Source organism: Ceratotherium simum, chromosome 19 (assembly GCF_057802395.1).
Source record: "Ceratotherium simum simum isolate JZ-2026a chromosome 19, ASM5780239v1, whole genome shotgun sequence".
Taxonomy (NCBI): Eukaryota; Metazoa; Chordata; class Mammalia; order Perissodactyla; family Rhinocerotidae; genus Ceratotherium; species Ceratotherium simum.
This window is the reverse complement of record NC_141918.1, coordinates 12,026,437-12,041,985: the sequence shown is the minus strand read 5'-3', so window position 1 is coordinate 12,041,985 and position 15,549 is coordinate 12,026,437.

Sequence of the window (15,549 nt, the reverse complement as noted above, 5' to 3'; positions counted from 1 at the left end):
CATGTTGACCTCCCATCTGACCAGGTGCCAGGCATGGTGCTGGGTCTGGGAAGGCCTAGGTGAGTAAGACACAGACCCTGCCCTGAAGCAATCCACAGTCTGGTGGGGAAGAGAGACATAAACAAAGAATTACAATCTAGTGATTGTATGCTAGAAGGGGTGTGGACTTGAGTGGCTTAAAAGGAGGGATGGTTAACTCGGTCTGGTGGGGTTCGTCATGGAGAGCATCACAGGGCAGGTGATACTTGAGTTGGGTCTAGGAGATAAGTAGATAGAGGTGGGAGGGGTTTAGTCTAGTTTGAGGAAACAGCATAGGTAAATGTCCTGAGATGGCACCCGGTATGAAGTTCACAGAATTGCAAGAGGTTCAGTGTTCCTGGACTGCAGGGAGCTGGTTGGACGGCTGAAGCTGCAGAGACAAATAGATACCTGTGAAGAAGGTCCTTGTAGGGCCGCCCCGTGGCTTAGCAATTAAGTGCTCGAGATCTGCTACTGGCGGCCCGGGTTGGGATCCCGGGCGTGCACCGACGCACCGCTTCTCCGGCCATGCTGAGGCCACGTCCCACATACAGCAACCAGAAGGATGTGCAACTATAACATACAACTATCTACTGGGGCTTTGGGGAAAAAAAGGAGGAGGATTGGCAATAGATGTTAGCTCAGAGCCGGTCTTCCTCAGCAAAAAGAGGAGGATTAGCACGGATTTTAGATCAGGGCTGATCTTCCTCACAAAAAAAAAAAAAAAGAAGGTCCTTGTATAACACACAAAGAATTGTGCATTCCAGCTAGGACTGTAGCTTCTCAAACTAGGGGACCTGAGGGTTCCTAAGTCACGGGATAAACATGCACCTTTCTGTAGGATCAACTTTGTTTGAAGATTTGGAGAAATGTTATTTTAGTTTCAAAGCAAAAACTGATATAGAATAGAATGCAAAATTGCAAAAATGGGATTAAAAATGGTGACTTAAAAAGAAACCTCGTGTTGTGAGTGGGACCTTCTGGATCCTCTTCTTCTGGCCCCTCCCAAACTTTCTGGGAGCTCATTCACTCTTCTTGCATTTGGAGTACTTAAGTGAAGAAGTTTGAGAAGTTCTATGAAAGGAATGATACACTCAGCTTCTCACTTTAGAAAAACCATTCTGGCAGCAAGTAAATGGTAATTTGAGAAGATGAGAGACTGGACACAGAGTCACGAGTTGGGGCCTTCACAATTGTCTTGGCAAGAGATGGTGATGGCCTACTGGCAGGGAGGGTGAGGGAAAGAGGAGGGGACAGATTTGGGAGGAATTAGGAAGAAATGAAGTGGTGATTGTGGGTATGACTCACGGTGTTTTGGGTAGCTGGTGGGTCACTGTGCCAACAAGTGGGAAATGGAAAAGGTTTGCGAAGCAGCAGAGGGGGGAGATGACAAATTCAGTTTGGGACCTGCTGAGTTGAAGTGTCTAAGGAGTACCAGGTGAGCATGTCTGGGAGGCAGCGTGGACAGTGACCCGGAGCTTAGGAAAGGACTTCCACCTGGAGGTAGATGCTTGAGGGTCATCAGTGGTTGGTGGTACCAAAACCACAGAGGTGGCTAGGATTGCTCAGGAGGGTGTGAGGGTGTGAGGAAGAGAAGATGCTGGACCGCCAAGGATAGATTCTGGACCAGCCTGCCTGAGAAAATGGGTGTTATTGTCTTCTGGGACAGTCAATTAGAAAGTACTGACATGAGCCGTCTAGAGAAAAGATTATAATCTCAGATATATAAGCAGCAAGGAGGAAGAAAGGCAGGCATGGAGGCTGGAAATTGTGTTTCAAGTCTATCGTTTAGGTGAAAAATCTCTAAAAGAAGTACTAGAGGGAGAATAAGCACGTTTGAGGGGTGCTTCTTTCAAAAAATTCTCCATCATTCACCTCAGTCAGAGAGCTGCCCCAAATTCTCCCATTTGAGATTCCTTCCTTATGGCTAAAACACAGTATCCCAGGCACCTTCCTTTTAAATGACAACACATCTGACTGAGGCGTTGCAGCTGGCCATGAATACTACAAGATAAGTTAAACAGACCACCAGGTTTGTCTGCACTGGGGCTCCTGGATTCTGGTTACCAGGGAGAAACGGGTGTCAGGCAGGGCAATAGAAGGATGAAACAAATAAGCAAGACTTCTATTGCTTCTGGGTTGTGTTAAGAATTGACCAGAAGCAGAGACTCCTGAGTGATTCTAGGGATGTGACTGATGACTAGGGCTCAATGAGGAGGTCAACAGAACAGGATGGCTCCTGCGCATCAGTCCGTCTCCTGGGAATGAGAGGAAAGGGCAGGAAAAGATGAGAGGCAAGGAGAGATGGAAGGAAGGAAAGAGAGAGGAGAATGAGGAGGGTATAAAAAGTTGGGGCAGGAAAAATGTGTGAGAGGGAAGAAGGAGACACAAGAAGGGCTGCTGGAAAGGTCTGTCGCCTCAGAGGTGGCTGAACTGGAATAAAGCAGAAAGGAAGAGTTGTGACTCTACTTGCTTCCACCTCTTCCCCTGCCCCCGCCAAATCTAAGTAATCACCCATAAGTCAAGATCTCCAGCCCATAGGGACCCTTTGTGCAAATGGAAAAAGATGCCCTCTCTGAGCAGGCAGAGCACCTTGAATATATGGCTTCATGATTAAATAGCACAGAAAAGTGGATATCAGTCAGTCCTTAACCCCTGGCTGGGCACCTTTGTGCAGTACACACACTGTGCAATCTTACATGGCAGCCCTGCCCATAATCTCATCATCCTTATATGACCATTGTTGCATTTTGGGGAGATAATGTCTTAAATTTGTTAGAATCTTAGTTGACATCTAAGATTCCAAAGGATGATGTCTTGTCCTCATACTGCTGAGAGGCTGCTGGAGAAAATACTGCCCGAAATAGTTTTGTTTTGCTTTTGCCATCTATGGGGAAACTAGGAGACCTCCCCATAATCTGGTTCAATCGGCAGGTAAAACCAAAGAATCTACACATAGATGGCCATGAAGCTGACATGAAGAAGTTGGTTAGGACCACAAACCTCAAGAGATACAGAAAGGTCTCCTGACTTGACAAAGAGTTCATCAACATCAAACCATCTGACGTGAGTACAGCACTTTTACTTTCTCAGAGCTGAGTTTTGTGCTGCTTCTTTCGAATTCCAGTTTCTTCTCAAGGTATGAGGTTTTTGCTTTACCTGCAAAGAACCTATTTCTCCCTGGATACTAGATAGGAGAACTCTCTTGGAGATTAGCCCAAGGTAGGAAGCCACCATATTAAAAGAAATGAAGTTTGAGCTGTGAATTGTCCACTGATGTTCTGTCTAGAAGTTGAGCTTCAGCTCCACCTGTACAGCTCCTCTTGATTCACCCAACAAGTCCTTCAGACCCTTCCTTTTTGAGCTGAATTAGGCGAAACACAAAGAGATTTTTCTGTTCTGAAAGCCGAGTGGGATTTCCATATTCTCCTATTCAAAACTGCAGAGCATATGGAATTGTAAATATTAAACACTGTTTTCACAAAGAACTGAAGCTGGGTCTGAGTCTTCTTGGAGCAAGGAGAGAAGTTAATTATTGCATCAAACTTCAAAAAAGGAGACATAAAAAAGAAATAGCTGTTGGATGTTTTTTAATGCATTCCCCTTCTGAACCCCAGAAAAGCACGTTCTGAATAGTGCTTTCGTGTTGAATCTGACTTCCAGAGCTCCCTCATCGGAAGCAATTGAAAGCTGAGGCTTTGGGAAGAGAGTGAGGGAAATGGGGGTCGGGGAGGAGTCTCTGAAGAAGGAGCCAGATGCTTGGCACATAACTGAAAATTTGTAAGAATGCTTCCAACAAAGGCATTCTGTTGTTTTAAAGCCTTTTCCATTAATGGAATGTCTGCAGAAATAGGATAGCAAAGTGGAAAGCACAAAGAACTGTATCAATTTTCTCCAAATGCTCTTGATCAGAAAGTGTGTTTGAATTACAGTCGCTTATTCAGCTGTAAATTGTCTGTGAATAGTAATTGATTCTCAATTGAGTTGACAGTAAGAATTTCTGCATGTGCCAATTTCCTTCTACACACCTTTTTCTCAGTTGCAACTCATGTTGGGGATAATTAGCAAAAGCTGGCCTTAGGGCTGGGCCTAGGAAACAGAGGGGAGCTGGGAGGCAGAGCAGAAGTAGTGGTTTGCCCAAGACGGCTTCAGAAAAGACCAAGGAAGAGGAAGAAAGGAAACCTAGAAATGCACTGCCCCTGTGTGAAGATGGGGAGGTGTGTATAAAAGGGTTGGTGGCAGATGCTTGGGTTGAAGTTATGGTGGGAAGAACTAAAGCCTTAACCTTGGGTACTAGGGAGGGAATTTATTAGCTGTCTGTATTAAGTTATGGTTACCACCGCAGCTGTTGTAGTGACTGTGTGTCTCTGGTACCACCCTCTGACGTGGAAGAGTCGTGACACCAGGGATATAGTCACCGTTTGCACGGGCAGAGTTGTGCGCACATGGTTCCTGAAGCTGAAGACAAGCGCTCACCACAACGCTGTGAAGCTTTGTGGCCAAACAGAGGCTCTCGCCCACTGCCAGCTCCTCTGTTCGGTCGGTCAGCTACAGGCACTGCTGCCCCTAGTGGACAAGTAGTGCATGGAGCTTTTGGAAGACTCAGTGGGTGAGGCTGGGGAGCGTGTGTCCGCTTTTCCTGGGATGCCTGGCAGGATGGGTCGAGCTGCCTGGGCACATTTGTATTCATATTGATGGGATCCTTCTGTTCATTTGCCTCTGATGTGCGCTTTTAGTGGCATCCAACTAGGTGCAGGGTGAATAGCTCTAACGCATGGGAATTCGTCAAATTACAGCTTCAACACTTTTTAGAAATATTTGATAAGAAATATTTGATAACTATTTGATAAAGTTAAAGCTCAAAATCCATTCACATTATTACATGAATTTCAACATGACATTTGTCAATGAAAAAAAGGGAAAAGCCATGAGGTCCTTTACATATAGTTTAAACTATTATAAAATTTTGAATGGTTGTGAAATAATGGTTTAAAAAATTTTTTATTACCTATATGCACAAAGTTTTTGGCTGGTAGTGACTATCAAAAATTTGAAGAGATTGTCATTAAAAAGTCTTGATTATGAATTTCATGTAGCCATTTCAATAATAAAACCTGAAAAAAAATTATAAGGAAATATGCTCAAATTTCTCATTGAAATATCAGAAAATATTTCATTTGAAAGTTTTATACAAATTTGATACTTTGTATTTTTCTCATAACTAGTATTATTCTTTTTTTACTAAGTCCCATATGGACATCTCCAAATACCCTCCAGTTCACCCCATTTTTTTCTGTATGCCATGACATGAAGGGTTGGGAAGCAGTGGGATAAAGGACTAGATATTAAAAAAAAAACAAAACAAAAAACTGTGTTTGGTTGCCATCTACAACAAAACAAAGCGTACATTAAAGCATCTACTGAACATTCAGGAAAGGGAGATCCTGAAAAATGTTTAGCAAGCCAAGGATGGAAAATAGAATTAATTATATAGCAACCTGTTATTACTAATTTAAGATGTGTGACATGCCATTAACATTATCTTCATTTGGTTTGCTGTCTTTATTGTTTTACATTAGTAAACATAAAAATATTTATGAGTGCCTTCATAGGTTCATTCTGCCAAGTCCATTTTCTCTCCTGTGGTTGGGAGAAGGGGCGACTAAATGTTTTTTCATATCTATGGGCTCATTTACTCATGTGTCTCTTGAATTTGAGAGCTTAATTTGGATAGGATGGTGAGAACGACCTGCTATTAAGGTGTCAGAGAGTTCTGGGTCCAGTCTAATGTAGAGATAAATTGGGAGAAGACCAGTGATCCTATCTATTTTTTTAAATATGAAATTAAATTTTAAATTAGTTTATTTGAGATATTGTTGAAAATCACTATGCTCTTAGTTTAACTTTTATTGAAATATAATTGACATAACATTGTATTAGTTTCAGGTGTACAACATAATGATTTGATATATGTATATGTTGTGAAATGATTCAATGCTTTTCCAGATGCTGAAAGGCTGGCTGCTAGTGGGACTCCAGATTTCAATGACCTCTGAATTCTCGGTGGCCATGCTCCCCCACGCTCTCCTTACTCTGTGGCGGACCTTCACGACACTGACAAAAGCAAATCCTGAAAGGATTTGGCCACTGAGGCCACGCCTCAGTAAGGCACATGTTCTTCCAGCCAGACTGGACTGCTCCAAAGCCCACAGCTGGGTCCCTGCCCCAGTGCCCGCTCCATGCTAGGGGCCTTCTAGTCCATGTTCCTGCCCATTCAGGCCTGTCCCATCTAGAAGCCACTTGACATGTTGAGAGAGAAAAAGCTGGCTGGTGTGGCTGGAATGAGTGAAGGCAGGCAGGGGCCATAGCACACAGGATTTGCTTTTGTCCCAAGCAAGAAGAGAAGATCAATGCTACTTGTTTTGCTTTCGCACACTGACAATCTGCCTGTAGCCAGATAAAGACCATAAACAATTCAGAGGGTAATTTTGACAAGCAGGATTTAACGACCACTTATATGGATGCAAATAATTGGGAATGATTATTGGTTAAGAAAATTCTAGATGTAACGTCAGCTCTAATAATGACTCTTTCTGTGGTGGTGGGGACTTGGTGGCCTGACTCAGTTTCTCTATTTGAATAAATGGAGGATGCATTAGTGACTATGAATTCCACTGGAGAATAAAAGGAAGAATGCCATTATTCTTTGGGTAATAGAGGTTTTACCTTTAGATTTGTGTTTTCTTTTTTTTTTTTTAAAGATTTTATTTGTTTATCTTTTTCCCCCCAAAGCCCCAGTAGATAGTTGTATGTCACAGCTGCACATCCCTCCAGTTGATGTATGTGGGACGTGGCCTCAGCATGGCCAGAGAGGTGGTGCATCGGTGCGCGCCCGGGATCCGAACCCGGGCCGCCAGCAGCGGAGCGCGTGCACTCAACTGCTACGCCACGGGGCCGGCCCTAGATTTGTGCTTTCTAATTAAAAAAAATTCATAATTTCATGTAGGACTTTGAAAATTATGGAAGCTTGAGCCCAATCCCAGCCCCAGTGAATCAGAATCCCCGGGGCTTGAGCCCAAGCACACAGACACTTTAAAACACCACAGGTGTTTCTAATGTGCGTCCTTGACTGAGAAATGCTGTTCCAGATGATTAGAAAAGTCCTATTTAGTTTGGTAGAAGAACTCAAATAAGAATGCGGACAGGGGTCATCTATTTTTGCTTTTGAAATTCCTTTCCCTAAGGATGTTAGGTCTTAATTTCGAAGCACTGTTTGAAAATCCTATATTTTGCATTTCTTCTCCCTTAACTCTCTTGAATAAACATCTTGAGCTAAGCATCAGAGAGAGAGAGCAGCAATGATTATTGCCTTTAGTCCCTGGAGTTTTGGCTTCACTCAAATTAGAGGAATTTCCCGATAGATTCATTTGTCATGTCACTTCACATTTTTATGTGAAGAAAGCTGGTTATGGAGTTCTTATTAATGCATGTTCTTTCTCTTAGGACACAGGTAATAAAAAATCACCACTACCAGCGCAAGCAATAACTTCAGGAAGTCACAGCACAAATGAAAAGGTTAGGTCTTTAACTTCGCTCTTGACCAAAGGAATCAAGTGTTTATTGTCTGACCATTCTCTACTCAGAAGGTAAAGAGAAAATGTTGCATTTAGTCATATTTTGAAATTGTTCCATTAATCAAAATATCAAAGAAGGCCTAGACAATTGTTTTAACTCAAAGAAACAGATGTTGATGGGGCTCAGAAAGAATTTAATTTCCTGATCCAGGAATTAAACACACTGAAGTCATCAGCTTGGACTCTCTATTCTCCCCATGTGTGACTTATTTAAGTACATTATTGAATCTCCTATACCTTTTCCAGAAGCAACACACACTGATATCCATTAGAGGAGAAATGCAGGGCAGTATGTCTGTGACATTTTGGATAAACACAGGAATGCTCACCCAGAGGTCCCAGGTAGGTAGAGCCGTGTGACCACTCATGGCCAATGAGCTGTGAGTGAAAGTGACTTGTCACTTCTGGGCTGGTGTGACTTCTCTTTGTCTCCCACAGGGACTGTTCCAGGGTGATACTGCAGATGATGGAGCCTCCAAGAGCCCGGGTCCCTGAGTACTATGCGCAACAGGCCTCCCCACCTGACATACACATGTAGGGTGAGTGAAAATTTAACCTTTGTTCTATTGAGCTCTGAGATTTGGGGATTGGTCACTGCAGTATTGCCCACCCAGGCTTGACAAGTACAGGCGTTATGAGGTATCAACTAACACCCCAAGCCCTGGGCTCCCCTGCTATGTTTTCTTTAGAGTGATCAGTGTTCAGAATATCAGAATCAAACCTCTGGGGAGACGTGCAAATTAAAGCAAGTGTCCAATTTGTTTTACAGACTTTTTGGCCAGAGGTCTCTGATACTTAATTAGAGAATAGCTCCTTATTTAAAAATGTTAAAACCATTAAAAAATATATTGTATGCCTTTCTTGATCATTCCTAATGCTTCCTGGTAATAGCAGTCCCATTACATCCTTAGATGTTGCTGGAGTGTTTTGTTGGCTAGAGCCCACAGGAAAAATTGATCTGCTCGGTGCTTGGTGCCAGTGAGGCCGCAATTTTTTCCCTTTGGCAATTACAACCATACTTTACTACCTCAGGAAATCCAGAAGGACTGAGCACCTCACACCCACCTTCTTAGAAGCTTCCAATTAAGTTTTCAGGCTCTCAGGACCACAAATACAGACTACTTTTAAAAAGGCTGGGGGAGGAGTTCTCTCCATTCTTTGTTCTGGTGAAACATTCCTTCAGATTTTCTCATGTACCAGCTCAGGGCCTTTAGCTAGAGAAGTTATATGTGATTTCAGCAGTCCCTGCCGTTAATCTACTTATAATCTATCTGAAGAAAAAGCCATAAAATAAGAGTAAAATAGCAATACAACAAGTGAATAAGTGCAGAGAAATAAATGAGTGGCCAAAAAAGAAAAGTGGGAATTCCTACTAGAAAAAAGTTACTTTGAGTTAGGGGAATGCAGAATTTAACCTATGTCTTAAGTGCTAAGTCAACTTTTGACAGATGGATGTGGGCATACAGCATGTGGAATGGTGGGTACAAAGGCATGGTATATCATGAGGCATGGCTGGGGTAAAGCAAGAACTGGGGAGGAAAGCTTGGAAAGATAGGTTGGGAGCAGACCACGGAAAGCAGTAGATTTTGGACTAAGGATATAGAACTTTAGTTTTTAGATAATGAACAGTCACAATTAGAAAAAATGTATGGATAGTGTCATAAAGCTGGTGGCATTTTAGTGACAGTAGGCTGTCAGCCAGCTGCAAGATTCTTTGGAGAGGGAGGGGCCTGGAAGTGAGGATACTTTCATGGTAGACCAGGAGTTGTGTGTGGAGAGAGAAGGCAGGTAAGGGGGTAGCGATTAGAAAAGGGGGAGCAAAATCTGGAGACACTGGATCAATGATGATGATGGCCAACCTTTATTAGCTCATACAGTGCACCAGGCACTGTTAGAAGCATTATATACATTAACTCATTTAATTCTCATAACAACCTCTGAGGTAGGTATTGCTATTATGTGTGTTTCAAAGATTGAAAAACACAAATGAGGTTGAGTTACCTGCCCCAAGTCTTACAGCGAGTAAGATTCGGGGTGCTCTCCAGTGACTGCCACGGGATGGAAATGGAGGTCAGCCGAATACAGACTGTGTGATGAGCCTCTGCACTGGATGCAGAGGGGATGCTCAGCTTACTTTGGATAAAACAACTCTTTGGGAAGCCAGGACGGGGTCTTCCTTCATCCTCAGATCACAGTGCTGCTCTGTGGGACCAAGGGGCTGATGGGGCGGGGCCAGCAAGGTAGCTCATAACCAGGACACCATCCCTCAGACTGAATCTTTAACTAGGACATCCTGAAATCCCAGTGAAATGTGCTTATAGAAAAAGAAGAGCGTGCGCTTTGGTGCAGAAACGCCTCTGAGCCAGGGGCTGCTGTTTTCTAGCTGTGTATCCTTTGTACAAGTTACTGAACCTTGCTGAGGCTTCATCTCCATACTTGCAAAGTGGAGATGATAATAAATCCTTCCTCTTAGGGTTGTGAGTATTAAAGGGAGTGAGGAGGTAAACTGCTCAGCACCTGGCGTGTAATAAAATCTCATTGTGTCAGCTTTTTTTTTTTTTTATTACCCAGCACCACCAGCTACTTTGTTTCTACTCAACTATATTTTGTTAAACATGTATTAGGTAAATCAGTACAATAGAAGGAAACTGCAAATTGGAAAAATGCTTGTATAGCTAGCTACAAAGTGCTAGAGCCAGTCAGGACACACCCGATTCCCATCTTCTCTTTGTCAAGGACCTTTCAGCACATGCTCTATAGATAATGAAAAGCTCATTATTCTTTTCTCCTCTGGTTTGCAACCCTTCCTTTCAGGAGTTGGACATAGGGGGAAAGGGCAAGTTGCCTTATCTAAAACACTGCAATAATTGGTTGTCTGAGCGGCATTTTGTGTTTGATTTTCCCAAGGGGATAGTCGCTGGAGCCAGACAGACCGTCTGGGCCCCAAGGGCAGCCCCTCGCTTCCTTTGCAGGAACCTGTTTAACATGGACTCATAAGATGCACACATCCTCACAGCGCACACATGCAAAAGAGAGCTCAGGAGGGGCCAGCGCCTCTGTGCAACCCAAAAAAGCTGATAAAAAAAGAAACCCCTGTGCAAGGGCCTCAATTCTGTCATTATTGTAAGCCGCCAGTCACAGCCTCAGCTGAAGGAGATTGCACATTATTGATCTGAAAACTGCTCCAGCAGCCTCTTTCCGAGCTGGCTGGGTTTTTTTCTCCCCCCCAGTTGTAGAGCTGCTTTCTTTCTTTCTAAAGATGGTCACTTCCTTTCCTTCGGTGTTTGTGCTTCTTTATGCGTCAATACAAGAGAGAAAATATTTTAAATGTTTTGTGCGAGTCTCTGAAAACCAGTTAGGAGCTGCCTGCTCTTTATTCACTCGCTCGCTTCAGTTCCAACATGCTTTTGCGGACTTGGAGCACCACCCAGTGGCAATGTGGAGCCAAAAACAAACAAAAAAAAAGAATTTGGAGATGGAAGAAAATATCAAAAGCAACTGATTAGTTAGTTATCTTTGAAATGAACTAGAGAAATGGGTGCTTCAAAAGCAGGAAGGTGACCAAGTCATTGCAATCACCGTAACTGTACTCACCTTTTCTTTCCTCTGCCTTTTGCTCCTGGGTTATTTTATGCCATTTTATTATACTTTTGCTGTCATGTGTTAAAATAAAAAAAAAAAAACCAGTTTTGGTGATGGTTTGTAGTTCCTATTCCCTGAGGCTGTTACTGAGACAGACATTTTAGCAGTTTAAAAATTGGCTTGATACCAATGTCATCCAAGTCTGTGTTCCCACCATCACTTTGTGAGGGTCTCTGAGGAGGTAATGGGACTCTGATGAGGAGAGAGCCCCCCTGCCTATTGCAGCCGGGGCCTGCCACACGGTTCTTCTCTGTTGCTTTCTTCAGGACACTGTCTGTCTTGTCAAGTAACCTAAATTCGCATCTGTTATTAGCTCTCACACACTATTAGCTCATATCAGACTCAAAGCCCTGTGTCACATCAAATTCACACTCTCTTTTAGATGAGGCTCGCGGCTAGTCCAGTGGAAGTGCACACGTCAGGAAGATCAAGCACGGGGCCTTCTTCTTGCTCACATCAAATTTCACCTTGTTGGTTTTGGTCCTGGTGTAGTTGGGGACCACTAAAGTGTCTTAGTCATCTGGTTAAGTTTTATGTCATCTAGAAATTTCATCCATGTCTCAAGATCTTGATAAACATGTTGAATAGGACAGGGCCAACAAGTGCCATGGCAGCACAGCAGAGTTCTGTCCGGGACCCTTAATCAACATTTCGAGGGCTGATTTCAGGAATTTAGCTGGCTATCGTGAAATTGAGAAAATAATCACAACTACACTGTTTTGGATCATCTTTTATATCTCGGCATTGAGCTAGGCCCTTGACATACATTATTTTGAAAGTTCATGACATTTCTGCAAAGTTGGCATTATTATCCCCATTTTTTAAGACATCAAGCAGAAGAATGGAGAGATTAAGCCATACGTCCGAGGTCATACCCAACACATTTTTCACTCTACTACCAAATTGCCTCATTTTTTCATCTTCTGAAGCCATGGTTCTCTAAGAGGTGATTCATGATCAAAGGCAGCAGAGAAGTAGAATTACAAGTCCACAAAAGTTCAGTTCAAAACAACTAGTATTGTTGACACATTAATTCATTATTAAAGGAAGTTGGGACTGTATATTCATAAGTGTTCTTGAGAATATGACAAAGTCACAGCATGATGAGAAAGTCTAGGTTTTGTCAATACGATAAATGGAGTAAGTACCAACTACTCATTAGTGAGTTAAATGTTTTCAAATTCATAAAAAAGAAGTATGCCTCTCCTATAGGATGAAGACTAGCAATGACAGTGCATCCTTGTACCTCTCCTGACCCTAATGCGGATGCTTTTAATGTTCTGCTCTTACTTGTGATGCTTAATGCAGGTTTCTGTTTGAGAGTTTTCATCAGGATGAAGACATTTTTTTCTATATCCAGCTTGCTGAAAGGATTTTTTAAAAGGCAAATGTTTTTTAGATGTTTAATAAAACAGTCATATCATACATTTTAATTGTAAAATACATCATATGTATGGGAAAAGTCTATAAAACATACAGTACAGTCCAAAGAACAATGTTAAAATTAACACCCTGCGTGAACCCATTTGTCAGGTAAAGAAATAGCGTCATCAGTCCCTTAGAAGCCCGCTGAGATTCCCCTCCCTTCTCCCCAGAGGTAATTATTATCCCTACGCTTGTGTTAACGGTTTGCTTTTCTTTATGGTTTCACCATCCATGTACATATCATTAAGAATATATAATTAATTTTGCTTATACTTGAACTTAATAAATGGAAATACTGTATTCCATTGTTCTTCAGTGACTTCCTTTTTTTGGACGGACATTGTGAGATCCATCCCTATTCATGCCCGGTAGCTATAGTCCATTCATTGCTGAATAGTATTCCATGGTGTGCCGGTGCCACCGTGCATTCGTTCATCCTCCTGTTGATGGGCATCTGAGTTGTTTCCAGTTAGGGGTTACTATAAACACTGTGCTACAAGTATTCTTGCATACGTCTCTTAGAACACATACGCTGTTTCTTCTCTGTGGACCGTGGGGGTGCTCTCTCAGATTTCCTGCAGGAGAACCTGCCCTGAGTAGTATGGCTGATGGACAGTGCCCGCTACCGAACCTTTGGACAAACAGTGGGTTCACACCAGCCCCCTCCCCGCCCCCAGGTGCCCCCAGCCAATGACTGAGCACAATGTAGGAATCAGCAAGGGATTGCTCTGAGGAAGAATTCTAGTTGAGGGCCTTACCATCAGCTTGGCTGAGATTTCTCAGAACTGCACTGCTGTCTGAGGCTCTTCTTATCCAGTCTTCCCCACTCCCCACCCCCCGCTCCCTGTCCCCACTTAGGTCCTGGGTCCAGAGGTTGAGAGGTATTACGGGGAAGGGCAAGGGGAAGCATCTGAAACTGCTCCCCTGCCCCACTCCAGCCACTAGTCAAGATAGTAAGATAAAAATCACATTGCGTCCCAGGGTCTGGTGCCATCAGTAAGAAAGGATGCAGAGATGGTGGTCCCTATGTCTATTTAATTTGCTGGTATGGCTTTTACTGTGTGCAAGCTGAAAGTAGAGAGCAGCTGCATTAGGGATGGTCTTGAGAAATCTTCCCAACTGGCAGAACACTTCTTTCCTTTTTGGATCTTAGATCTTTCCTCTGAGGTCGTTTTCCTTCTGAATAAAGTACAATCTTTAGAATTTTCTTTAATGAGCATCTGTGGGTGGCAGTTTCTCAGTTTTGGTTTGTCTGAAATGTCTTATTTTGCCCTAATTCTTAGAGGTTTTTTTTTCTTCTTCTCTCCCCCCCTGCCCTGGCCCCCCTTTCTTCTTTCAGTCTTGGATTGAGTATAGAATGCTAGGTTCCTGATCAGTTTCACCCTACACAATTGAAGATGTTATTTCACTCCTCCTTGGCTTCCATGGTTGCTATTGAGAAGTCAATTTTTTTTCCTGAGGAAGATTTGCCCTGAACTAGCAACTGTGTCAGTCCTCCTCTATTTTTTGTATGGGGGACGCCTCGACAGCATGACTGACGGGTGGTGTAGGTCCATGCCTGGAATCCAAACTTGGGAACCCAGGCCGCCAACCCAGGCCGCCAAAGCGGAGCACGCTGAACTTAACCACCAAGCCAAGGCCAGACAGGAGAAGTCAATTTTTAAACTTGTAGCTCTTTAGGCTGCTTTTAAGAGCTGTAGCTTCAGTATGGTATGTCTGGGCATAGATTTTTTTTTTTTTAATTCTTGGGATTTGTTAGTTTCTTAAATCTATGGATTGCTATTTTCCATCAGTTCTGAAGCCTTCTCAGACATAATCTCTTCAAATATTACTCGTGCTCCATTTTGTCTCTCCTCTTGAAAACTTGGAATAAATCAGCATAGATAACCAAAGTGTTCAGATTTGAGAGAATTAACTTGTCTAAGAAATATTTTTATTTTGGTGGAAATATTTATAAACTGCAAAATGGATCTCCCTGTTTTTTAGACAAGGATATGGACAACCATGTAACCATCTCTTGCAGTGGGGAGCAGGAGGTGGCTCTTATCCACTTAGGAGAGCTGTTGTTAAATATTCAGGAATTTTGTGAGCTGATTGTTTACCTCAGGATTTGGCAAATACTAAAAATTAGAGCTTTTTGTTTTGTTTTGCTTTGGTTTTTTTTGAGAGCCTGTTTACCAGTATCCCACTGGCTATCAGGCTTTAATATATTCTCCTCACTGAAGGATATAGTGCAAATCTATTGGGTTGTTTCTCTTCAATGACTCTCCTTTATTCTTAGATGGGGATCTACATTTTTTAGCCTGAAGTGGCAGCGTCAGGAGTGGCTTTTGGTGGGACTTTATCTCTTTAGCATCTCTATCAGTCTTTCTCCATTATTTGATTCTGAAAATTGATATTTCTCATTGATAATACAAAGCCGCTCTACTCCCCTTACAAGCAGACTGCCGGGTGGTTTCCTGACTCGAGTTTCTGCTTCCTCCTTCTCACTTTCCACAGATGTAATACACTACATTTTCCTCTAATTCTGAACTTTTTATGTCACACAGCTTTTTATGCCATTGCATGGCAAGCTACACAATTTGCAAGACTCAGTAAAAAATGAAAATGTGGGGCCCCTATTTTCAAAAAGCAGGAAAAAAATATAAAACTCTTTCCTTTCTTCCACAGTCTTTCTCTCCAGTTGTTATAGCACTTTTTATTTACTACTTAATGTCATTCTAAGTAAAGAAAAATTACAATTTTAAATTATCATGAAATTTATCATTCATCTTTATTTTGTGTGAAGCCAGTTTTTAAATAGAAGAGCATTTATCTTGTGTGCTGAATC